The sequence below is a fragment of the Mustela lutreola genome, chromosome 8 (assembly GCF_030435805.1).
Source record: "Mustela lutreola isolate mMusLut2 chromosome 8, mMusLut2.pri, whole genome shotgun sequence".
Lineage (NCBI taxonomy): Eukaryota > Metazoa > Chordata > Mammalia > Carnivora > Mustelidae > Mustela > Mustela lutreola.
Window position 1 is genome coordinate 132,723,555 of NC_081297.1, and position 27,032 is coordinate 132,750,586.

The 27,032-nt window shown below is 38.6% G+C and overlaps 1 protein-coding gene across 6 annotated transcripts in view; it reads right to left on the minus strand.

The window, feature by feature from the left end:
* The window catches only part of IGF1 (insulin like growth factor 1), a 78,930-nt gene that overhangs the window by 46,195 nt on the left and 5,703 nt on the right, over positions 1-27,032 (minus strand). The window lies entirely within an intron of this gene.

Here is a 27,032-nt window from a genome sequence, read left to right on the forward strand (position 1 = left end):
GATCAGCTGATAGTTCAGCAGCTCTGAACTATGTATCTTGGGGCTTGTATGTGAGAGAGAAATGAACTTCCATGTTGGCTAAGTCAATGTAACCATGGAATTGTTACTTGCACAGAGTCTTAATGATAACTACTTCTTTAAAGAGCAAAGTTTATTGAAGGTCACTGGCTTATTATTAGAGCCTCAAATGACCTCTTTATGGCTTTGTCCCATTGGATTAGGATATATTTATACAGAGCTTCTGGGAAGGAAGGTAACAGATCATTCAGGGTGCATGAATGGAGTAGGAAGAAGTATAAAATAGGCAAGCCTGACCGTCCTATAATTCTGTGGCAGGGTTTACCAGGTGCTGCTACAGAGGGTGCAGTGGGGGAGGGGGTCAGGATGAAAGGCAGAAGAGAGTTAGGGCCTCCCTTGCACTTGACATTATGGAAGAGGCCCAATTTATACTTTGTCTACTTAACGGTTTAGTTCAGGGACTGTTCTTTTCTAAGAAATTCACCCAGATCTGTGATAACACAGAGCAAAAGTTCAGGTTACATCAGACTAACGGTGATGATGACACCTTTGTATCAGCAATACTAGGCTGAAACAGAAGAGTGAGGGTCACATAATAAAGCATTCTCCCAATGCTGCCCTAACTTCACAGGGAAACAGAGTAGCCCCTTCCATGAGCAGTTGTTCATGGACTCATTCACTCATAAATTCATCCAAGAAATTATGGATTAATTATTAAGAGAATATTAAGGAAATTTAAATCTATGGTGACAAAATAATTTCTTTTTTTTTAGTTTTTTACCAGCAGGAAATATGTGTATTATTTGTAATAATATTGGCCTTATTTTTTATTAACATATAATGTATTATTTGTTTCAGGGGTATAGGTCAGTGAATCATCAGTCTTACACAATTTGTAGCATTCACCATAGCACAAACCCTCCCTAATGTCTGAGAGAATAATTTCTAATCAGGATAGTCTTCCTATAGAACTAAGACGGAATTCAGTTTTAAAACAAGTCACTTTAAAAATCAAACACAACTTTTTGTTACCTGCCATTTTTAAGATGCACCATCTTAAGTGTTGTAAGGTATGTGAAAATAGTTGGGTAATGCAAAACCCTTGCTTTCAAGGAGTTTATGACCCAGCAGGGGATGGGATAACCCATTAATAACCATAATAAAAAGTAGAATAAGTCTAAGTGTCTGAGAAGGTACAAGGTACCATAGAGGTTCTAAAAAATCCTGCTGAATAACTAAGGCATGACCTCTCTTCGTAAGAGATGACCATATCATGGGTTGGTCTAACACCCCATTGCTATGCTTTTCTGTTTGTAAACCAAGGTGGGGTAGTAAAGTTGGGGGCTTTCAGCAGAGTCCTTCTGTCAAGATGTTAAAGAGCAGAGGGATTTTATGAGTTTGAAGGTTTTTTGCAAATTTATAATTCTATAGTCCTTTTATCTCCACTTTTTAAAAAGATTTTATTTAGTTATTTTAAAGAGAGAGAGAGAGAGAGCACAAGCAGAGGAGGAGGGGCAAAGGGAGAAGGAGAAGCAGACTCCTGAGCAGAGAGCCTGATGTGGGGCTCAATCCCAGGACCTCAAGATCATGACCTGAGGCAAAGTTAGGTTCTTCACTGACTGAGCCACCCAGGTACCCCCTCTATCTCCATTCTTGACAGAAACTCTTACCTTATGGTCTACCAAGAGTTTCTAAGTCCTATCATATTTCTAAGTCTTGTCACTATGGTAAAAATGAAGCACAAACATGGGTAGGCACAGGGACCTCTGAGGGACTACACCTTATGGGTTCTCCTTTTCATCTCCAGTAAATGTAAGGCAGAGAGAAGGGAGAGGGAGAGAGAGAGAGAGAGCAAAAGGAGATATTCAGCCACATTAAATGAGAACTCCCAAAAGCATTTAGTAAAGTGATAACTTTTTCTGAGCTGAGAAAATCCATCCAGAGTGTATCTGTTTTACAAGTGTGGATTTTCACATAGTAGATTCTCTAAAGAGGAAGCACTCTTTTCCAGGGCTTTTATATTATTTCCCTATCACTCTTTCCCTAGCTGAATTTCATGCTTTTCTTGCCCAATTCACTCATTTGCTGCTTAAAGCTAAAAATCTCCTTACTTTTACACAACTCTCATAGAAATTGCTCCATTACAGAGTAAAAGAGCAACACAAAGAGCTAAGTGAACTATTTTGGCTGTGATAGGAACCGTATTTGCCTTTTGGCACTGCTTTCTGACTTTCTTTGTGAAGTCTCTCTTGCTCTGATGGCCCCAGCAGCTTTCTGCATGAACAGAAACACAGACTCCAGGCAATGCTCCACTTGGAGACAAATGGACACCCAATAGCTCTGGGACTAAATTAGACCTGATAAAACACTGCTTTTCTGGACTTCTCAATCTCTTTTCACCTCCCATTTGAAGGCCAGGGTTTTCAACCCAGAATTTTGAACCATCTCCTTTAGAGATTATGATTTTTACTCTATGTTGGCAAATACAGATAAAGGACACATTGGCTCTTCTTTCAGGTTTATTTGGTGTACTTAAACAAGTTCTCTCCTGTTCTTGATTTTATTTTCCCAAGTTCTACATGCTGTTTATCAATATCCTATCCTACTATCTATGCAACTAATTTTGACTCATTCTTTCCATTCTAATAAGACTCCAATAACACCTTGTGTAAATTTTTGGAAGAGAAGTCTTTGGTCATTTCTCCTAAAATTCTGTTAATTACAGGATTTGGGGTCTAGGGATACAGAATCACAAAGGTTTAGTCTTGAGTGAAGCTTCAGATGATCTTGTATAGCAGGTTAGTCTGTGACAGTGTCAGAGAACAAAGAAAAGGATTTTGGAAAACCAGAAAGTCTACTGGTAAGAAAAATAAACAATGTCAAAATGCATATTCTAATATATCAAGTGACTCAGTTTCATATCTAATTTGATATGACTTGATCAATGGTTCTCTACATTAAATCTGACTTGTCTCTTCCCAGAACTCATCTAGGTAAATCGTTCGGCTCTTAGAATGGGATTGAGTTCATCAATGAAGTTGAATCAAAACCTGTGACTTCCTTACAGATTCAGTCAAGAACCAGAGACTATTGCTCTCCCTTGCACAAGGCACTTGGATATTTATCAAACAAGTAATGTGAGACTTACCCAGTGTTTCCTACCATTCTCTATTTTGTTTGTTTACACAGAATAGGTAATAAATTTACACAGAATAGGTAAATAAATAAATAAACGGTTTCTTTTACTTAACACCTCAGGAACTGTGGGCTCTCCCAGGACAAGAGACTCCAGTGTACATGGAATATCCGAGTATGTATAGTAAAACAGAGGAGAACAATGAGTTTGACTCCTGATAGAAGCAAACTGGTCATGAAATTTAAGCTGCCTCCTTTGATTGTCTGGGATAAGGAGAGGAAAGAGCAGGAATCCGAACTAACCCTGACATCGAGGCTTCTTTGCCACGAGGCATCTAAACCAATGCCTGTAACAGTGGGTGTGCAACAATGCCTGCTATAGAGGGCAACAATAATAAGAGAGGGTAAGGAGAAAAAAATGGGAGAATGATTAGAAAAAATATTCTAATGATTAGGAAGAAAAGAAATCTTGGGGACTGTACTGTATAGTTCTCCCCCCAGACAAATACAGAGCATAAGGGTCTCACCATTTCTTGGACTTGGGAGCTTTCTGGTTCAACTCTAAGTGCCTCAGACAGAAAAAGTGTCAGTTTGGTTCAGCTCTAAATTCCCAATACTGCTTCAGAGCCTGGCATATAATAGATGCTCAGTAAATAACTGTGCACTCATCCATCACATTTCAGCACTCAACTGTGCACATCTCAATTTGTTAGTGTTAGCCTTGACAATTAGATAATTGTAGGCCATTCCACATGCTTGTCTGACATCCTTCCAAAGGCATCACACTGTGCTTACTTGTTGTTATTGACTCTTTGAACTTAGAGGTAACTCATGACAAACATTAAAAGGATACTTTTTTTAAAAAGATAAGACTTTCTCTTCCTATTGGGTAACCCCACCTATGGGAGAAAGAAATCTTCCAGGCCAGAAAAGAGCTGGGTGGAAGAGGGAAAGATTGGGGCTGAAATCTGTCTGAGCAACCTGGACCTCAGATATATCTAAGCAGCAAAGCAATTTAAGGACGTGACCATAAAAAGAAAACAGCACCTGCCTTGCTGAGCAGTCTAATCTGGAAATTGCTGGGTTAGCAACACGTTGCACCCTGTGAAAGCTTGTGACTTCAATGTGAAAAAACAGAGGTTTTAATTAAATTGGGTGTTTTTGAGTCTCCCACAGGGAGTTAGGATTTGGGGGTTGAGAAACCGAGAACTTCATTAGAATAAAGGGAGCCTTCTCAGAAATCCTGGAACCCCACAGCCCTTGGTGAGATACTTTATCCACATGTGGCCATGTTTAAAGCACTGTTAGAGTTAGCATTCTTTTGCAGCCAAGCAGGGTAACCCTGGAATGGTGTTCTTGGTCTGTGGTCTAGGATTGTCCACATTGTGCTTTTCCAAATGGTTTTTGATGGGCTGTAGGATTTCAGGAGTGGAAGTGTTCCCTGTAGGACTCAAGATTTCTTAGTCTTTTGTTGTTGTTGTTGTCTTGAATTTGGAAAGATGATACAAATGGGGTATGGTGGGATTAGGGAACATTTCTCCAAGCTTCAGCCAGTAGACTTTGATATTCAATTCAGTTATGTTAATTGAGCACTTTGTTTCTTTCCATTTTTTTTTTAAAGATTTTATTTATTTATTTGACAGAGAGATCACAAGTAGGCAGGGAAGCAGGCTCCCCACTGAGCAGACAGCCCGATGCGGGGCTCGATCCCAGGACGCTGAGATCATGACCTGGGCTGAAGGAAGAGGCTTTAATCCACTGAGCCACCCAGGCGCCCCAATGGAGCACTTTCTACATGAAAGCACTATCCCAGGGTCTGAGGGTATAAAAGGGGATATAAAGACAAGTCTGACCTATAGAAGTTTGTAAATGAGCACATAAATTTAACTCTAATATAAGTAAGATTGGAAAAATTACTGTAAATACAAGCAAAGAGGAACTTGGATTAGGGAAAGATAAATTCTTCCAACTCAGTGGAGTTGGAAGAGATTTCACTAAAGAAGGAATATATGAGCTTGCCCTTAGAGATTACCTAATATTTCCTCAGCTAGGGAAGAGGGAATGGAAGAAAAAGCAAAGAATAAAAGCATGCTATGGGCAGTATGCTAAAAGGCTATCAGGTACAATGGATGCTGGGGGCAGCTGCCTGAATTAAAACCATGGTTTTGTTCCTCTTAGAAGCTATGTGTCTTTTATACACATTATACCCTTCTCTATGCCTCAGTAGTCTCACTTTATTTTATTTTATTTTTTTAAAGATTTTATTTATTTATTTGACAGACAAGTAGATCACAAGTAGGAAGGCAGAGAGAGAGAGAGGAGCAAGCAGGCTCCCTGCAGAGCAGAGAGCCCGATGTGGGGCTCGATCCCAGGACCCTGGGATCATGACCTGAGCTGAAGTCAGAGGCTTTAACCCACTGAGCCACCCAGGCACCCAGTAGTCTCACTTTAAAGTGAAGATTATGGTAGTATACACTTCACAGTTTTGTTGTGAGGATTTAAAGAACAAATACATATTAGTGCTTAGAATAGTAGCAAACATATAATAAATGCTTAGAAAGTTCTAGTTATTATTAATCTTCAATATGAATGTTTCTCTAACATATCTTTTTGGGCTTATTTTACACTATTCTCCACAAGCATGCTGCCCCAACAACTGGCTGGATGGCTTATGCATGTGCAAAGATGCCCTGTATTTTGCTGTTCATGGCTTTTCCACTAAGTTGTTTTCTCTACCTAGAATTTCTCCATCTATCAAAATCCTATCTATTCAAAGCCTCTCTTAAACACCAGATGTAACTTCTAGACAAATGTTAGTATCCTTATTTCGCTTCACAGGCATCATGGTAAATTTTCGGAAGCTTCCTTTCTGAAACTTCCCATTAACCAAAGTTACTACTGACTTTCTGGAGTGATTCGTGAGGTCTGAAGAATGTGAGGGTTTTCCCTTCCTTTTCCCTAGGGGGAGGGAAGGGCAGATTCATCTATCTGCTGTTTCTAGATTTCCCTGAAAGATGACAGCAACACAAAAGGAACAAGGTAAACCTGGTCTCTTGAATGTGCTAATGTTTTTTTTTTTTTTTTTTTAAAGATTTTATTTATTTATTTGACAGAGGGAGATCACAAGTAGGCAGAGAGGCAGGCAGAGAGAGAGAGGAGGAAGCAGGCTCCCCGCTGAGCAGAGAGCCCGATGCGGGACTCGATCCCAGGACCCTGAGATCATGACCTGAGCCGAAGGCAGCGGCTCAACCCACTGAGCCACCCAGGCGCCCCGAATGTGCTAATGTTTTACCTAACCCAACCTGGAGGCCATTGCCACATTTGTGAAGAAGACAGGACTCAGAGAGAGCTCTTTGTGAAGTTCCCAAGAACATTCAGCCTATTTTAGAATGGAGAAGGGTCTCATCTCCTCAATTTTGAAAAGTGTATCATAGATCGAGCTAGAGGAGTGATCCAAGGAGAGGAGGATGGAAGATTCCCCATCAAAGAGTCATCAGGTTCAATGGCCAACACTGGAGGGAGAGTTTGGCTGTTGGAGAGAATCCTAAATACTTGACTGGGAATGCAAGACTGAGTGGGAAGAAGCCTTTCCTATTTTCTGTTTACCTATCTGTCTGGGAACAAATGCATGATCTCAGTCTCATGTTTTCACATCCAACTGTGTCAGAGTCCACCATAAGGCAGTGCTCAGTAGAGAAGTTCAGGCCTAAACATGCAAGGTCTGGAGGTTTGTTCACATTCAGCTCTCTCAAGCCTGGAGAATTTTGGCTCAGTGTGGGGGAAGGGAATGAGAAAAAGAGAGGACATGGCCCCAGCCACCCACTGTGGCATTCCTGGGTTTTGATTAAAGAAGAAAATATTGGCTCTGACATTCTCGATTTGCAAGATCCAAATGTATTTTGACTTTTTAGAAGAAACAAGGGTTCAGGTTTCGCGGGAATGATCCTGCTCAGAACTTTTGACTCAAAACCTAAAGCTGCTCGGCTTCTTAGTAGTTGAACGCACAGCAAGTGCAGTTAGCAAAGTGACATTGCAATGGCTGTGAGTTGCACAACAGCATGATGTCAGCCTTCTGATGAGAGCTGGGCTGTTGAGCAATGCCACTTGGAAGAGAGAGGTCACACACAGAAACCTGTCCAACAGTTCTAAGAATTTTATATCTTTAAAAATATTCAATATATTTCTCTATGTGTTGGGGCCTAGGCTTTCCAAATCCCTGATTAGTGTTTTTCCAGAAATCTCCCTTGAATCTTGGGTCAGGAAGTGAGTTTCCAGTTGACAAGTTAAGCTCACTTTAAAATATCCTGCAGTGAAATCAGGATAGGGCATTTATTTATTTTTTATTAAAAAAATTTTTGTTAAAAGTTTTTAATTTTTTTATAAACATAAAATGTATTATTAGCCCCAGGGGTACAGGTCTGTGAATTGCCAGGTTTACACACAGGATAAGGCATTTAAAGTGGGGGAGGAATTTCCCAGAAAGATCCCTGCTCATTGCACCTGCCCTCTCTTCCCAATTACTCTCACCTACAGTCACTTTCTTAATGCTGAGTCTTGGATAGTTGAAATCAAGAGTCTCCAAGAGGCAAGGTAGTTTAGACTCAGGTAAGGTTTACCATTCCTCATCTTAGCAGGCAAGAGACACGCATTCCATTGCATTCTATCATGCCTGGTACAGCAGCACCCTGCTGCTCCATCCACAAACCATCTTCCCAGGATGAACCTAGAAGACGGCTTGAATGGGAAGCTACCACTTCTCTTTCTGGCCCTGGGAAGAAATGAGTCATGGACATGAGCAGAGGACAAGGAGTTGGCTAACCAGACCTAAAGAGTTGGGATCCTTCTAGATATTGCTCCATATAGAATGAAAGGAAAATAGCTGCATAGCTGACAAGTGCTAAGTAGCAACAGCCTATGGGATATGACCCTTCGTCTACAGATCTTTTACTTTGGCCCTTCAGTCATTATTCTATTATTTGTTTGCTAAGGACCTATAATTTGGTAAAGAGTCTCCTTCATGAAAAGGCAAACTTTTGTGATAGGGTATGGTGACCATCTTGGGAGCCTCCAAGAAGAGTTTTACCTCTTTTGCATTCCTAACACTGATATTCAATTTATTCAATTTTTCCATTTAAAAAGTGCTGTGTGTGTGTGTGTGTGTGTGTGTGTGTGTGTGTATTCTAATCTAGAAGATAAAGAGAGATCCTGAGGAAGTGATGAAGTATGAATAAATGTACTTCAAAGACTAAAAGTGGATTCTAAACACAAATGTCTTCATTTAGGGAAAATTAGAGAAAACACCCCAGGGAGGAAAAGGTATCAAATCTAACAGTTAGCGTGTAATAATATTTTGTCAGGAGTTTTTCCCTCATTTCAGTTCAACTACAGACTTTCAGCTAGAACTAATCTTCTAATCAAAAGGGAACAAATCTATTTATAATTGACATAAATGATAGTCCTATTTATAGTTCTCTTTGGTGTTCCATGTTTCTCTGTGGGAGATTTTCCTGAAACAAAAGCCTACTTTTTGAAGTAACTGTGTTCCAGAGACAGCCTTGATCATTTCTGTTGCCCGAGAGATCTATTTAATTAACCTCTTATCCCTACTCACGGGATGGTGGAATGCAGGAAGCCCTGTCCGATAATACAGCTATTCCTACTTTTCCCCTTGTATTTCCAGCAAAAAGGGACACATGACCCACAAAGGAATGGCTGTCCCAACCTCTGGAGAAAGGTGTCTGAATGTCATTTTGGCTAACCCAGTCGCAACTTTAGAACGTATTTTGCCTAGCACTCCATCAATTCAAACAACACCTCATTCAAGTTATCTCTAGAAACCTAGGCCTTAATTACCCAGAAACTATGGAATGACTCCAGAGGTATTATTTTGCCTGATACTCACAAACCCCCCCTTTTGGAGGCAGAACAGTTTTGATAGTACCCTGTTTACAAAAAAAAGAGAATTACCTAAAGGCACTCAGCTTATAAGTATCAAAGTCTTCTCAGGGTGTTCAGGTCTCCTCACCTCATAATCAGAATTCCTTTTGATACCCAACATTGTCCCTTTGGTTAAAAAACACATCATATAAATATATATTTTTATATAAAATATGTTTATATAAATATTTTTATATAAAAATATGTATTTCAAATATACCCAAATATGCACAGTTAGATTTCTGTTTAATCTGGGAAAATATCTGTTTTGAGGACTCCTTGTGCTGAAAGAAAAGGAATCAATGCTGCGCATGTTCTCTGTGTCAGACCATGTCTGGACAGGGAAATACAGAGAATCAGATGCAAAGGGAACCTCATGACTCCAGGTAGAATTTGGATACATCATTGAGATTGAGTTGGAAAGATTGGCCAGGCAAATTCACAGAAGGAGGTTTTTTTTTCACGTACTTCCCATCAACTCAAAGTCAAAGAAACTTGTTTGCCTATTTCTTGCCTCTCTCAAGGAACAGAGCACATCCATACCTCTACCTAGTTAAGGACCCAGGCAGACAGAAGGTATATGAAGGTGACAAATTCCACTTCCTTTTAAACATCAATGGAAAATCTCACAAGACTATACATATAGAGAGAAGAATGAAAATTCTCAATATTCATTTGGAAATTTAGTAAGCATGTTTTGACATCTGCCATGTCCAGGAGGAATAGAAAAAAAAAAAGAATGTCATTTTTATATTTTATTACTTATTTTAATGCTTTCAGTTTACCTTGATGATAATTTCTACACATGGGTAAATGTTGCATTCTTAACCAGACTGAAGTAACTTAAGGCAGGCTTTTATGTCATATCTGGAGAACATGGTGTGTGCTTGTTAATATATTAGTTGTCCCCACTTTCATTCTTGTTTTAGCTTTTTCTTGATTTCTAGTACCATCCTGGGTACATATTAGTCCATAAAACACTGCCTAATTGAATTCTATTTTAGAAGAGTGGCTTTCTGCCTTTTAGTTCTTATTTTACAACTGGTCATTCTGATCAAAATCCGTTAAGTTGGATCCATTTCTGGAGCCACTAAGTTCTTTTTTTTTTTTTTTTAAGATTTTTTTTAAATCTATTTGACAGAGAGAGAGAGATTACAAGCAGGCAGGCAGAGAACTAGAGAGCAGGCAGGGGGAAGCAGGATCCCTGCCGAGCAGAGAGACTGATGCAGAGCTCTATCCCAGGACCCTGAGATCATGACCCAGCAAAAGGCAGAGGCTTAACCCTCTGAGCCACCCAGGTGCCCCTGGAGCCACTAAGTTCTGACTCTATAACCTTTAAACTTGTTGATGGGCTCTTCCTTCTGCCAGGGCAAACAGGAATGAGAGTGCTTTTCTGAGTGTTCAGTAACTCTGGAAATGGATATCTTTGAATGCAGTGTGCAAAATTCTTTCTCTTTCATTTTTTTCAAGGGTATTTGTGCTTTACCTGGCACTGGCTAAACTCACTGTTTCAGCACCCCCCCCCCCCACCCCACAAAGACTGACTCCTGTAATTCTAACAAAGTTAAGCATACTAAACTGATGCTGATGCTCCTTGTGAGACATGCAATAGGGATTTAATCAGAAGATCACAGCCAGCTTCCAACAGAAAGGATCATGTTCTATTTACCTAAATTCCCTCAGTAGTTTTCTTTAGATACAGCATTTCTCACTTTCTATCTGAAAATGCTTCAGAGTCCATGGGGACCTTCCAACTCAGCCATGTCTGCATTTCAAATGAGTTACTACCTTATTATGGGCACACACTACCAATCTAGGCCTGGGAGACTAAAGAAAAATGGATAGCTTAATTAATTCCATGCAGAAATTGACTGTGTTGTGTACAAGGGAGTATGTGGGATTTTACAGAAGATTAATAAAACAGTCGTCACCTTTGAGGAGCTTATAGCCAACCAGATGGTATAAAGCATGCACACTCACCAAAAAAACACAATATAGAATAGATTTTAAGTGTTGTAAGAGTAATAGTATTGTTATTCAGAGGAAAGAGAGTTGGCATCTGGTAGAATTTTTTTTTTAAAGATTTTTATTTACTTATTTGACAGAGATCACAAGGAGGCAGAGAGGCAGGCAGAGAGAGGAAGGGAAGCAGGTTCCCTGTTGAGCGCAGAGCCCATGTGGGGCTTGGTCCCAGGACCCTGGGACCATGACCTGAGCTGGAGGCAGAGGCTTTTAACCCCCTGAGCCACCCAGGTGCCCTGGTAGAAGATTTTCCAGAAGAGGTGACATTTGAAAGAAAAAAACAGGAAGAAAACCCAGGAAAATAATATATATGGTAGGAAATCATCTAGGTTAGATGTTGGACTATGTAGGGAGCACTTGTAAACTCAAATGCCTGTAACAGCCAAGCAAATCCTGTAAAGGAGTCAGTGGGCCACACTAATGTAATAGAGAGTGGTGAAGATTTTGGTACTAAAGTAGATGTAAGAGACAGATAATTCAAAGTTTTGTAAAAACACTGCATTTGCCAAACTAAATACTTCTGAAGATTGGATGCAATTTACAGACTGCCAGTTTTTGAGCTTTGCTGTAAGGAAATGTTAGAAAATAGAGTTGAAAAGTTAGATAGAGGTTTTATATAAAATGCCTTACTATCAAATTGTGGAATTTGGATTCAATTTATTTAGCCATGGATGGTCCCTGAAGTTGTTTAGAAAAGGAATAAAGTGATTAGAACTGTGCTTTAGAAAGATTAATTTCATGGGTGGGATGGCTGGTGTCAAGCAATATTGGACACAGAGCGATCATTGAGGAGGCTGTTGCAATAGTTCTGGTGAGTGATGAGGAGGACCTAAATAGTGATGGGAATGGAAGGAAGGACACATGTGTAATCTTCCAGTGAATTGGTAACAGCTGTTCTGGATCTTGGTGCAAAACAAACTACAATGCTACAACTCACTTTGTCTGAAGAGTTGAGTTTGACGGTCTCCATTGTCCTAAACACTTGGAGTGATTGCGTAACTTGTCCATTGAGTTGGCTGGGAAACTGGTCTTTCCTTCCTTACAAGGTCACTGTCCAAAAGCTCACTTACTCTTGAAGAAATATCCCTCTGATAGCCTCTAAATTATTGAATGTTCAGTTTTTCATACTTGGGCTCTTCCTTCACCAGGAAGACTTGATCATATTTTAAATTTTATCTGCACTATACCCTTGCTATGTTTGAGGAGAAAAATGAAACACTTTAAAGAAAAGTTTATGGAATCAGCAGTGGCTAATCTAATGTGTGGGTGATAGTACAAAGGCAATAAATGAGTGTTGTGTTGAATAAAGAAGAAAGGTGTATGGTTAATATCCAAAGAGATCTTGTATATCTGGGGAAGGGGTGGCACAGGTCTGTGTATGCTGAGGCCCCATGGGTATGTAGATGAATAAAGCAAGCTTGTAAGGCACTGTGGTGGGCTAAAGGGGCACATATCCCACCTAAAAACCTCTAGCTAATAGCAGCTACTCAGGAATGCTGATTAGTACCACTAGATCACCTAACTTGCCAAAAATCTTTTAGTTTTTATAATTCCAAAATTTAGAAAGTGTATTTGTTGGTGCAAAAAAACCATGTTTGTGGCCTAGATTCAGGTAGGGTAGGAATAGGGCACAATTTTGTGATATCTGCTTTAAAGTAACTCTGTGAGGGTAGTAGGTATCTTTACTCATGCCTTTCATCATTAATGTTTTGCTAACAAGAGGGAACTCAATGGATGGTGTAGGTTCGAATAATATAGGGGAGGAAGAATTCTATCTGATCCAAGCTTGGGGTTCATGATTGATATTTAATGGGTTCTCACATACAAGTGAGAAATCTCTTTGAAGGCATGGCTTTATCCTCTCTATTAGCACAGAATAGGTGCCCAGTAAATGCTATTAATGATATTATAATTATATAATTATAGTAATTATATTATTATATTATTGATTAATAGATTAATGCCATAATTTTACTTCCATACATTTTACTAAAGCTCTGAATAAAAATAATGAAAGAAGAATTCTAGTAAAGAAACAATAATAGCTCTATGTCCTGTTGGATTTCTTAAATGATTTTAGAGGTTTCCATGAAATAACAGAAAAAGTTAGTTTTGGAAAAGGTTCTAGCGAGTGCCTGGTCAACATTCTTTCAGTGGGTAGAGTGCTGAGGAGTAAGGGACGTTGCATTAAAATGCTGAGGATTAAGTCTAAATAAATTAAATATATAATTGTGAGCTAAGTCCAGTACTACCAATTGAATTGATTATAATCAGGAGGTGACAGATACTTAAAATTTAAGGAAAATGTATATGAAAAAATTCTGAAAACTATATCTATGACTTACTTTTTCCCTCTGGAGAATTGTGAAAAGAGATCATAGTGACCCCATTTCAGAAGTGGAATGTCATGGTTCAACTTAATATTATTGTTCCAATGGAAACAGGTTTTGAGACTCATGGGACTATTCACCAAATTTACCAAGTTATTTAGTGGTAAACCTCTGGGTAAACCCAGGATACCCAAAGTCCCTCATTCAAAGCCCTCCCTCTTTTTTTCTCGTGTCATTCAAGGAAAAGAAGTTATAAACTGGACCTCTCTCACTTTTACCTGCCTTACTGTGGGATGAGATCTTTCTGAACAAGCATGTCCTTTAGATATCTGGACTTTCATTAATGGGTTCAGTCTGGGGAACTTGTCTAGTTCCAGAAAGGGTCTAGTGAAGGCTTTCAACTGGGAGCCAGCTGCAGTTTTAAAGTTTACCCTTTATGTTCCAATAGGAGACAGAAACCCAGTTTTCTTAGCTCAAAACAATTTCTTTTAAATTCCAATAGCAAACCTAATGGAACTAATCAACTCAGAGTCATAAGAAATAATATAAAAACCTGGCTAAACATGACAAAGGAAGCAATTTGATATGAGTAAAACACATTTGTCCACTCAATGCAATTAGAAATATTTTTTTTAAGGACTCTTGCTTGGCTGTTCTTATAAAATGTAACTATTGAAAAAGAAGCTGGCAAGATCTAAAGGACTGGATCTCAGTTCCTGGCCCCAGTGATGGGTTTGGAAATTGCAGCTACAGCAATTAGGAGTTCCAATTTCCAGTTCACAGAAGGTCAGCCCTTGGGGTTATCCTTGGAGCAGTTCTATACTTCCTCCCAGGAAAGTCTCTACCAACGCGAAGGAATTGGGGACTTGATATGGTTGAATCGGCATATATATTGTTAATGATCATAAACATGTTTGGTTCCAACACTTTTCAGCCCTGACTATCTTGTGTTCTCTTTTCTAACAGATGAATCACCTACCAACATGTACCTGTTATTTTCTGTTGATTCCCTAGACCAGGGCTCCTCAAATCCTGATGTGCATATGAATCCTCTGGCATCTGGTTTAAAATGCACATTTTGTTTTAATTAGTCTGGAGTAGAGCCCCTGATTTTGTGTTTCCAAAAAGCTTTCAGGTTGCTTCGAGTAGCAAGGCTGTAGTCTTCATACACTAAACTGTATTTTTACTATGTAATATGTGTGAGCTTAGAACATTTGTTAATCAAAACAAACTTTCCTATCATAAACAAGAGACTACTTCTTGCCACTTTCGATGGTCTTCAATAACGTCTGGTTTCTTCTAAGAAAATTCTCTGTTTATTATTGACATTTTGTTGTTGTTGTTGGAGGAGGATATTGAAATCATTTATATTGACTGAAATAAACTACTTGATGGATGTCAGTGATCAGTGCCTACTTTAGAACCAGCCAGAAGTAAGTTCTTCTGAGTCTATAGCTTACACAGCATAGTGTTTTCATGCAATGTTCCTAAACCCTGGTCTGGTTTCTCTGGTAAGGGAGATTTCCATAATTGCATGCAAAGCACTAGTAATCTACAGAAATGCCAGCCAGATTTGTGGCACTAATACCTTTTACAAGTCTTATGATTCTAATAACTCAGGGCCCACAGACTGTCTATCTTAAGGTAAGCCTGAAATGATGCTTATTGTATGAGTATGTCATTGATCTCAGAATCTATCCCTAAATATCTGTTCCATAATGGGAGGCAAGAATCAGCTGAAAAGAAGGAATCTTTGGAAAGCCAAAAACATCTCTACACCAAATCGAGAGAGTGGAATTATAAGGTGAATGCAGTTAACTGGCAGTCACATCTATGTCGAAAACATAATCATCCCTTTAATAAGGAACATTTGCTGTGCTTGACAAACTCACAGTGAAATGGCTGGATCCATAGGAAGGAACATGCTGAAAATGGTTTCAATATGATCCTGTTTTTTCACTCAATAACCATTGATTGAGGGTGTCTAGCCAAAAACAATGAGAAAATGAGCCAACAATAGTCTTAGCCTTTGACCATATTAGATATAGTTGCAGCTGAAATTTGTTATATATTTCAGTCATAACAAAGCACCCATATGGAACAAATATTGGCAGTATGGCAGCTGATGAAACTAGGAAAAATTAGACAAATTATCAATCGCTCACTCCCAAATTACCCCAAAAAGAAATTAGATCGATTTTCAGTAGCTTTGCTTTTAAATTTCTTCATTCCATGAGTCACCACTACCTTCTGCCAAACTAAATATGTCTATGAACGGCTGGAAACTTTAATGGAAAGAAACATAAAACTCAGAATACGTAGGAAAATTTAAGCTTCTTCATGGAAGACCTTCATGGAAGGCTAGCAAGTCAGGAATGTGTGGAGACAGAAATAATGCATTGACAATACCTTTTGTTTTGGGTGGCTTTTGAGTTAACAAGCAATACAAAATGAATAAACTAGGCAACCAACTGACAGGACTTGAAATTAAAGTTATCTCTAAAAGGAAATTAACTCTTTACTATTTTCTTTAAAATTTCTAATCCATCAAACTACTAGAATCTATGAAAATCCATTAGTCCTATAGTAAGGTTGATAAGATTTGGAATAAAGAGACTTGATGATGTTATCCAATGGGTGACAAAAGTTGGGAAAAAAAAAGTTTTCTGATTGGTTAAGGGCTCAGATTTTCAAAGTGCTGTTCTAATGCACTATAACAGAAGTGACTGACTGACAGTAATCCTGAGTTGCTAGTGCTAACTTTATGTGAGTTATCAAGGTTAAGTTTACAGTGTAGTCCTGTGCAAAAACCCTGGATTAAGTGAGGTGACTAAATTGCCGTTCTGGCTTTCCCACCAGTGTGCTTTGTGACCTCATCTATTATTTTATTTTCTGAATCTTGCTTCCTTCCTCTGGGAAGTGAGAGCACTGAACCAGATTGCTCTATATGGTTCTTTCTAGATCTCCAATTCTTCAATTATGCAGTGACAAATAAAAAATTACTTATTCTCAGAGGGCTTGTGCTCTCACTGTTATACTTGTATTGGGGGTTTATTTGCCAGAGATGGACCATTTGTTATGTGCCTTCCCTTGACAATCATCACTCCTTTTAGTATGAATATCTCAGATGAAACAGAGAGGAACTGAGGGGAGGTTCTGTTTTCAAAGCCACTTCCACAGATGGAACTTCTTTGTGAAGGCTCTTCTGGTAGACCTTGAAAATTCTCTGTTGACTAGAATTAGCTTACTGTTGAGCTAGCAGAAATTCTTACCAGGGCAATAGTGAAGGGGTCCCAAGAAATGATATCTCAGATAAGCTTTTTTATCCTATACTTTAAATCTCAGATCCTTAATGGTGGCAGTAACAAGTGGAAAGTCCTTGGGATATATTCTGGGGACTGGTAGAAGGAAATGGTGGAATGATTTTGTCAACATCAAATCAAACAGTTTTATTAAGTATCCAACACCAGATGCTGTGGAGGACAGAAACAACAACAACAACAACAACAACAACAACAACAACAACTTAAACTTAATTTTTCTGAAAGAGCTCAAAATAGAATGAAAATTCATGGTAGCAGTGACCAGTATTTGATTGTGAGGTTCAAAAGTGTCTTTGCTAAGTCAAATATTATGTTTCTGAGAGCTGTTGGATGTGAAGCCTCTGAAACAGAAGAACTACCTGCCACATGGTCACTGGGCCATATGGTGATAAAACTCACAATTTTTATTTCATCAAAGACATGCCCAAACAAAAAATTCAGTTGTCCTAAGTCAGCCTAAGATAAGGAAGGAATTACACTCAGCAGCCTGAGAGTTCAGAGATACTTTTCTGATTATTGAATACATTCCCTCTGCTGAACACTGCATTTGAGGCTGAGCAGAAATCACCAATAGCTTGGGAGAATGGAAATCTCTGACTTGGGAGAATGGAAATCTTTTGCCTACATGTGAAACCTCAGTGACTACCTAACCACCTTGAGGAGACAGAATATTTAAGCAAGCTTAGTGTGGTAAAGTGATAAGCTCTGCCTTTTTTCCCCTGCTTCCTGCATTGAGGACATGAGTAGTAATACTGGGTGAACATTCTGAAAATCCATTAGTTAAGTCTTGGGCCATCTAAATGCAAAGTGATATCTTAAAAGAAGATACCAATATAATTTTCTTTCTGATTAATAAAGTTGAGGTGGTACACTGCCAAATTAACTTTTCTAAATTATAATTATTGCAGAACACTTGAACTGATGGGTCAATACCATTAATAACTGAAGTTGAACCACTGAAGTAATTCGTGGTGATGATTAGAGGGACAAGGTAAAGCACTCAGCTCATTCAATTAATGGTAGCATATTTGGATGGCCTCTTAGGTTTTCAAAGCCCTTCTATAGTTGAACCTCAAAACAAGGTGTAATATTTTAATTCCCACTTTACTAATGAGGAGAATGTAAGAACCAAGCATATTAAGTAACTGTGCCAAAGGGAAGAAATGCTATTAAGTAGGGGAACTGGGTGAGACTTAAATGTGGAACTTCAGTTTCCTATGCAATACTTCATTGATCTTTCTGTTTTCTGCTGGGGCTTCTGGGCAATAAAATGCCTCTGATGATATTTAGATCGGAAAGACACAGAAAGAAAGAGAAAAATTGTGGCCACCATATTTGAGCCAGGCTTTTTCACTTATGGGACATTAACAGCTATTTATTATATGACTAAGAAGGAAAATGCCATAAATATTGAGGTCATAGATAATGATCTCCTTTTTCATTTGCTCCAGTGGTCATTATCATATTTCTTTTTTTTTTTTCATTATAATTCTAAGCACAAAGTTTTGCTTTATACCATTTCTACCTTCCTTTACTGCTGTTACTAAAATAAATGAGTTCCATAGCTATAACACAAAATGGAGTGCCTAAAATACCTTCTAGATAGCCTATAGGAAGAGTTCTTTTAATTTCAGAAAAAAGTTTTCAAAGCCACAGTGAATGTTCTCACTGTTTACTCTGGGCAATGGAACATAAACTCCTTATTCACCAGTGACTGATAATTAGCTTTTCTGTTTCCTTCACTCATGGCTTTCCCATCCCTCTAGCTGCTTCTCTTCTGGAGACCTCTAGTCCAGTAGTTCTCAACTAGGGGTGATTCCACACCCCTGCCTTGGGAGGATCAGGCAATGTTGAGATGCTTTTGATTGTCATGACTCAGAGGAAGGATACTAGCATCCAGAGGGTAGTAGCCAAGTCTGGTGCTAAACATTCACAATGCACAGAAGAACTCCCCTCCCCCAGTAAAAAGTTATCTGGCCCAAAATGTCAATAGTGTTGAGGTTGAGAAACTGTTGCCAATGACACTGCTGAGGGAGGTGACCGGGGAGTACAAGAATAAAATAGGATTTAAAAACATGCCCCTTAGTCTCACAAAGGGGCTAGGGCTGGGGGCAGTGGAAGGAGAAGTGAGGAGGCCAAAATCTATAATGTCCTCAAATCAGTTTAATGCAGAATTCTAACTCTTGGTGCTCCTTTCCCCAGTTTCGTAGATTATCAGAAGTTGTTGGCTGCATGTGTGTTGGCTCAATGCAGACTTTCTTCATCACTTGCCTCTGATGAAAGAGCCATTTCATCAGGGTAAATGGCACAGAGGCAGTGCCGTCTTCCCAGCCATATCCACAGAATTGACTCTATGACTAACCCAATTTCAAAGTTTAAAAAGACCATTCCAATAATCTTTTAATATCTCATAAAGACCACAGATTAAAGAAGAAAGGCTGAAGAGATTCATAGAGCATTTGCCTGGAAGTCTGCAAAAAAATCAGGTGTAAATTTCTTTTGGCCTGGGGCCGTCAGAGAAATCTCCAGAAAAAAAAGCTGATCCAACAACTCGTCAGACTGTTTCAGATTTTCCAGGAGCACAGCTTTGCTAAGTCATTCCAAAGCAGCTCTACCCAAGTTGACATTGGAGAGAGTGACCAAAGAGTCAGAATAATATAATATACAATAATAGTCTAAATTATGACCTTAAGTGGACTTGGAATGCCTAAAGCACATCTGAAGATTTTGTGTAATGTGTAAGAAACAGGCAAGGAATTACTTTAGTTTGTGCAAATTTCTACACCAAGGGAAAGTGTTAAATTTAAGTTTCAGGTGAGTTTACTGGAATGAGAGAGCCACCAAGATCTATATTCATTTCGGTGAGCCTGATTGGAGGCCTGTCCCAGCCCATTTTAATATACTGGGTAACTTTGACATAGGCAGGGTTCATTGTTGCCAAAAGACAAACACCACATTGGAATCAGAAAAGAGAATCAATAGTATCTTTTTCTATTTCTGCCACTAAGTAACAGTGTGACCTTGGACACGTCACCTCTCTATGAGTTTCATTCTTGATGTATGACTATTTTTCAAGGGGTTCCAACCTTGTAGCAGTCTTTAATTTTACTTCCTTTGAATAATCAGGTATTTTTAAGAAGCAGGGACTAGAGAGATATATACTTAATCAATAGTCAGGACCTTGGGTGTCTTTCCAGATGCTGAAGCATGGCATTTCTTTTTTTGCTTTCCTTTTTTTTTTGGCATGGAAACCCTATCCTGTAGTATGCCTGAGCATTAAATGCAAAAGGTTTTAATTTAAAAGAGTGTGTGGTCTCTACAAGTTGCACAATTTTTCTTTGTAACCATGCTGCTGCTGATCAAATATTGCAAAGCCATTAATTACCCTAGGACAAATGCAGAGGGCCACATGCAAAAGTTCTGGCCAATTGTATAAAGCAATATGCCAGATATAAAGTAAGTGAAGGGTTTTTCTTGGTATTTAAGGTTCAGTGAAAAAGTAAGAGGGGCAGCTATGCCAAGAATGAAAAGCCAGAGCTTGCCAAGTGCTTCTTTAAGTCGCTTTAGCCAATGTGAGACTAAACAATGCATTCAATGGCCTACAACTTACTGCAGTTAAGGAATCACACGTCAAATAACAGCTCTTTGCTGTTTTAAACATGATATCGCATATAGATAAAGACAAACAAAATGCTGTGTTGTCATCTTCTTAGTCTAACAGCTAATAAGGCTTGAAGATTGGAACTTTCTAGGCAACCAAAAATAATTATTTGTGATGTAAGAGCTTGCTGATGTTTCAGAGAGAGGTGTAGGATGGAACTCTGCCTGGGCAGCAGCTCTGGGCAAGAGCAATTTTTTGCCACCATGGTTGTCAAAGACATCCGGCTTTGTGAAAGAGCAAAGGCTTTGTAGCCCATTATTGAGAACAATGAGAAGTCTACTTGAGAGAGATCTTGTACTTGTTTTCAGTGTCTGATTTTTTTGTTATAGACTGTGAAATGGGAAGGAAGTTTGCTAGAGGGGTGAGGTCGGCTCTTCACAGAGGCTCTGAGGAAGGCTGGCATGGTACATGATGTCTGGAAAATGCCTCTGGTAGCCCAGGGAATTTGAAAAATAGAGAAGACAGTCTTGACTGTCTTCTGGATCCAAAGTGCCTAATTCACTAGCCACTTAAGAAACAATACATCCCAAACCAACAGTGTCAAACAGCTGGTTGAATGGTATCTGCACAGGTGAAAGCCTTACATCTAAACCCCAGGCTGTCTCATACCTCCTCCCATAGTCAAGCTGGAGAAGTCTCTTTCTGCTCGGCACACTATCTGGATTATGGCACTTTGTGATCACCTCTCCTTTACACTCTCTTCCATAAGCCCAGAGAAAGATTCCCAGTCCCAACAAACAGCCCTTTTTCAGTTGGTCTTTGAGAAAAAACAACAGAACTAAGAGATGCAAGAAATGACGCACTTGACGTTTGCTAGCAGAGAAGGAAGAAAATGTGAAGTTGTCCAGAAGAAGAGTTCCCCCGGATTGTACTGCATATCCTGGTGCTCACAGGTGAGCTGCAGTATTTACCCTGAGTAGGGTCCAGTCTCTTGAACAGCAATAGCCCTTAATCAAAGATTTTCTTGGGCACCCTGAAGATATTCAATTAGTATTTCCTAAATTTTCTGGAAGATAAAATGTAGGGTCATCACATGAATATCTCCCTCATGCCTCTTTTCAAAGAAGTGTTCAGAATCAACTGTATTACTCTCTCTCAGAAAAGGATAGGATTTTTGGAAGCGTCTCCCTAAGCCATAACATTTTCGGTCTCTGAATAATGTAAACGGCCAAATGAACATGCTTCTTGGAGACAAGAGAACTTGACTTTTGTTCTAGATCTGTCCAGTGATGTAAATAACAAAATCTCAGCGTCTCATTATTCTAATTTGTCCAAGGAAGCAATAATTCTTCCCTTCCAGAGATAAAACCAAAGTGAGAGAGCTGATACAAGCGAATTTTGAAAAAGTAAATATACTAGTCAAATACAAGACATTCTTCTTTCTATTTATATTGCTATTACTACTAATAATAGGTTTTATCAGCTACCCCTAAGGAGAGAAAATGAGTGTCTAACTAATTGGGCTGTTCAGATACCTCAACCTTTGCAATAGACTCTGCAACTGACCCCACAAGAAAGTAAATAAGTGTGGCTAACATATGTATGGCACTTACTGTGTGCCAGGCAGTATTATAAGTTAATATGTCCTAATACATTAATTCCTTTAATCCTAACACCAGTTCTATGAGGTAGGCCCCATTTTACAGATGAGGAACTGAGGAACAAAAAGGTTAAGTAATTTGCTCAAGGCCACCCACCAAGTAAACTAGAATTCAAACTCTGAATTCTTGGCAGTAGAGACCATGCTCTTGGTCCTGAACCCTCCACTCTTCTGCTTCTTATAATTCTCCATCAGGGAGATAGTCTTAAAGAATATTAAAATGTCAGAAAAATGCAAATTATCTTCTAATTTCTCACAGAAACTATCACTTTTTAAGTGGTCCTTTGTTTGTATAGACTGGTCCTCTTGGGCATATTTAAAGAGTAGTAGCAAGCATTTAGCATTAATACAAAAAACTCCTTACTTTTCTTTAAGAATATCTGTGGCCTAGTAACTTAGTGGTGCTAATGAGGGCAGGGCCATAAGGTCAAACCGCACATGGGCCAAATAATTTCAAAGAGAAAAGCTTTTCCACAGCCAGAGACTGTACCCTTAATTTTGACCAGCTGTCATACAAATGCATGGCTGGCCGTCCAAGGGGTACCAAGCCATGGAATACAAGTGGTGTGGCTCAACCCCAGCCCCACTCAAAGCAATGCTAATGGTGTATATCTTTGTCCTGAACTATAGACTCTCTTCTTTAATTGGAAAGGCTGTTTCAGTAGGCCTGGCAAAAGGAAGTTGGTCAAGATTTAGAAGCCTATAGATTCTTATTTGCCCCTTCTGGTTATTAATAAAGGGCAACTAAAAACTGACCTACTCCCTTGTTCTCACATCCAAGAAAGTGAGAAAATGTAAAGATGAGAACTGTCAGCTGGTCGTTCCTCACAAAGAAACACAGCAATCTGCTTGCATGAGGCATGTGCTCCTTTGGTTAGATGACCTTCGCGTATTTGGTCATGTCTGAACTTCTGTTCCATTCCTGAGGGGTTGAAATCCAGCTTAAAACAAAATAAAGCAAAACAAAGAAGCTGGCTATTCTTTCTGTAAGTACTGGAATCTTATATCTTTGGGGGCAAACGGAAACTCTTTAGGGAAGATAAAGAACACTAAAAGTTCTTTGGTCACTACTTAAATTTAAGGTTCGACTTTCCTGAATAGCACCAAATCCTTGCTCATTATAACCTGGACTACGAGTCTGTTAAAATTAGAAGAAGTCATTTGCTTTAACAAAATCCCCTTGTTTTATGGACAAGGACATTTTGACCCAGGAAGCTTAAATGCCTGCCAAAGTCATACAGCTAATGAGTGACAGGTCCGGGAGCAGTTTTCTGAGCACTATATTTCAAATGAAAGAAGCCTGAGTTAATAATAATACCTAGATCTAGGAAGGTTATTACAATCAATAACTATGAATTTCGTTGCAAAGTTTCACTTAAACTCTATAAAGCAGTATGTTTTAACACATGAAGAATGGCCTTATTTTATTCAGACCTGTTCTTAATAACTGTGCATTGGAAGCATGTTTTACAAAACCTATAAATCTGGAATAGCTGAAAGGATATCCAACTTTCTTTTCTCATTGATTTACTTCTCCTTTTTCCCAGACCACTGAGGTAAAGCATATACAGTTTATTTAAGGGACTGTTTATAGACTCTTAAAACTAAAAAGGACCCCAGAAACTTCCTTTCTTTTGGTTGCTCTTAATTGAAACCATCCAAGATGGTTGGTTGTCTGTCAAATTTTAAAGTATCTCCAAAGACAGAAATTCCACAAGCCCCTAAAGTACATGTTAAAATGTTTAATCACCATGACTGTCAAAAAATTATATCTATGGCAAGCTTAACTTCTTCTTTTTCACTAGAAGCTCTGTTCCTCTTGCTATGTTTCATGCAAAATGAGGTTATAACAAGCCCTCCTCTATGAGGGCTCCGTCAATCTGGCGAGATAATAGCTAGCTCTTTCCCAATGTGCCACTTCATTACGCCACCATTTTTCTCACAGGACTGTGAGAGCACAAGACTGGCTGATACCTTCTCTTACTATGATGCATAGGGAAGAATTAGTAATTAGCCCTTCATTGGAACTTTCATTTTGTAAAATGTCTGGGGAAGCTGCATTAATTATAGAGGAACTGTTCTACTTATGCTAGAAAAATTGTTCACAAAACAGATAATCTAGAAGGTTGCCTCCACTATGTTGTAGTGGAACTTGTGCTTATAGAGAAATATGAGCTCATTCACACACTGGGTCAGTCTATACAAAGTAAACATTTTTTTTTTTTTTAAATTCAGAACTGTTCTGTTTCTAATAGGTTAAAAAAATCCCCCTTGTTAAGCCTTCTGACCTGACAAAAAGGATAAATATTGAGGCAATTTTCTTTTAGATATTTGGATTTTAAACGAAGATCAGAAACAGCTTTCCATTCTTAAAAAAAGAAAACGACAACAAAACTATATTTTCAAAATGGATTTGAAGCAGCTCAAAATAAAAGTCACAACCACAATAAAACTTTCAAAGTAAGGGTAAAAACAATGAAAAGAGTCAATTGACAGGGAATAGAGTTGAAGAACACTGCTTTCCTCTAAAAAGTATCTCAAAGACCCATAAATGCTTAGAGCTGACTTGTCCACAAACACTAAATCTCAGGGGACAAAAAGGAAACTCAATAAAATTTGTTGACAACAGTTAATGCTTGTTAGAATAATTGGCTCAGACACAAAACAGACCATCAATGTAGGCTTACGGATTATGACCAAAATGCAGACTCTAAGTCATTGTTAGTATCCACCATATTCAGCTGAATGAAAGAAAAACAATTTTATCCAACCCCTGGGTAAATAGGAGGCAGGAATTATCCAAAGTACTTGACAAACTTAATTCTTTATGGTTCTGAAGACTAAGATTCCAAATAAGTAATTCCATTCCATTCCACTGGATTCAGTTGGATACAATTTAATTCAAGCTTGTCAGTTCAGTGATCAAGATGAGATGAGACCCTACTATCTCAGCCAGGCATTGAGCTAGATACTGGGATTCCATGGTAAATAAACAGTCTACAGCATCAAGAAGCCCATTGAGAGTGTAGATCCTGGTTAGGTGATTTCAAATGGGACAAAATATTCAGGAAAAGGGTAAAGAGCCATAATCTATTCTCCTATGATTATTTTTCTCTTATGACACTTGAAAATACTTAGGTGTATTTTTTTAATCTCCTAACTAGACTGTGAGTTCTTTGAAAGCAAAGTCAATTTCTCATTCATTTCTAGACATCTCATTCATGCCTAGTACAATGTCTAAAATGTAGCAGATGCTACATTGATGTTTTGAATTAAAAAACTTAAAGGGGTTAACTTCTTTTGGACAGAAAGGATTGTCCAATTCACTAGAAAGCTAAAAAGAGTAATTTTGGTCTATGTCAGACAAATAAAATATGTAAGTCATGGAATTCTATAAGGCAGAATTTATGAAACATAGTCTCAGTGACAATACTGACAACAATCACAACAATCTATGAAACCATTTTCGATCCAATGTCATACTCTAAACATCAAAAGCTGCTGAATATAACCTTTCCCTTTCAAGTTATTAGAATGGAATTGAAAAATATTTGCTAAAATTTAATCATTGTAGTAACAATAAAAGAACCTTTTTGGTGCCTTGAAATCAGTTTTCATCCTAGTTGTCCAATACTTTTAACCATCTGTGTGCACATATATCAGGATTATATGGTTACTTGAGACCAAATCATTATTTACATTCCCATTTTTCATTATCTAATGCAAACATCACAGGCACAGAATGATCCAGTTTTCTTGCACTCTACATGGAAATCCTGGAACACATCAAGTTGAACAAGACAATTCATCCTGGCACATAACAGAAGACAATTGTGGGCTTGGCAGTTACCTTGATCCTTGGATCAAAGGAAATTGCAAAAACAGATTATCAAGGCAAAAAAAAAAAATCCTCTCGGACATAATATGTGAGAATTACTTATTCATTTTTTATATGTGGATCAGTAGCAGCAAAGTAAAGAATAATGACATCTCATCATTGGATGATGTTGATGTAACACATTTGCCTTTCATTGTATATTTCAAAGGTAAAAGAAGTCTGCTATTTGAAAAGTACTTGCCCAATGAACTTATTCATCAACCCTACAATAGAGAACTGGATAGAATTTCTTTATTGCCAGAAAAATAAATGAATTCACTCGATTAAAGCATTAGTTGGAAACAGAGAAGGGTGTTTGCCCATTCAGGTAGCACTTCTCATTCTCTGTCACTAGTTGTTTAAAGACTATTTGTTGCCAAATCTATGGTGAGTACAAATCATCAGTCCTCCATTGGCTTCTCCCTTCCCATCTCCCCGACTCATCCCAGACTGCTCTATACAGCCCCCCTCCCCACACACATACTCACACTTGTGCATACACTGCACATACACACAGGCACACACCACCTTCCCTGGGAAGAAGATGAGAAAGACTGGAAGTGTGTGAGTCATCAGAGGAGCTATTCAAAGCTTAGTGGGCAACTGAGGTAAGCTGTCTACACTCGAGTGATAATGAACCTCTAAGAATGATTCATGCTCACTGAGGACCTCAACATCAGTTTCCTGGAACTCTCTAAAATTCTAAATAATTATATAGAATGAGCAATTGGCTTTAAATCTTTCACAGTCCTATACAGTAAGGACAATAAGATATATTATACAATAAGATGGATGCCTCTGAGGTAGATTCTGTAAGTGCTCATTTCCCCCAGGCAACATTGGCTTATGTTTGTGTTTATTACTTGCAAACATTGACGGGGCTGTCTATTTTTTATTGACTGTCAGCTTTTTAATCACCTGAGACCTACTTATGGGCTAAGTAACCCCACATTTGTCAGAAACCCTTTTCCAGATGGAGAGATCACAGGAGAGTCCCAGAGAAAAGGAAGGCAATAACAAAACATCAAGGTCAATTTGCATAGAGGACAAATTAATATGGCATTTCACTTTGCATTTAGAGAGTGGCTATGTTTTTGCAAATGTGCCTTTGAGCAAAGTTCACCTTCTG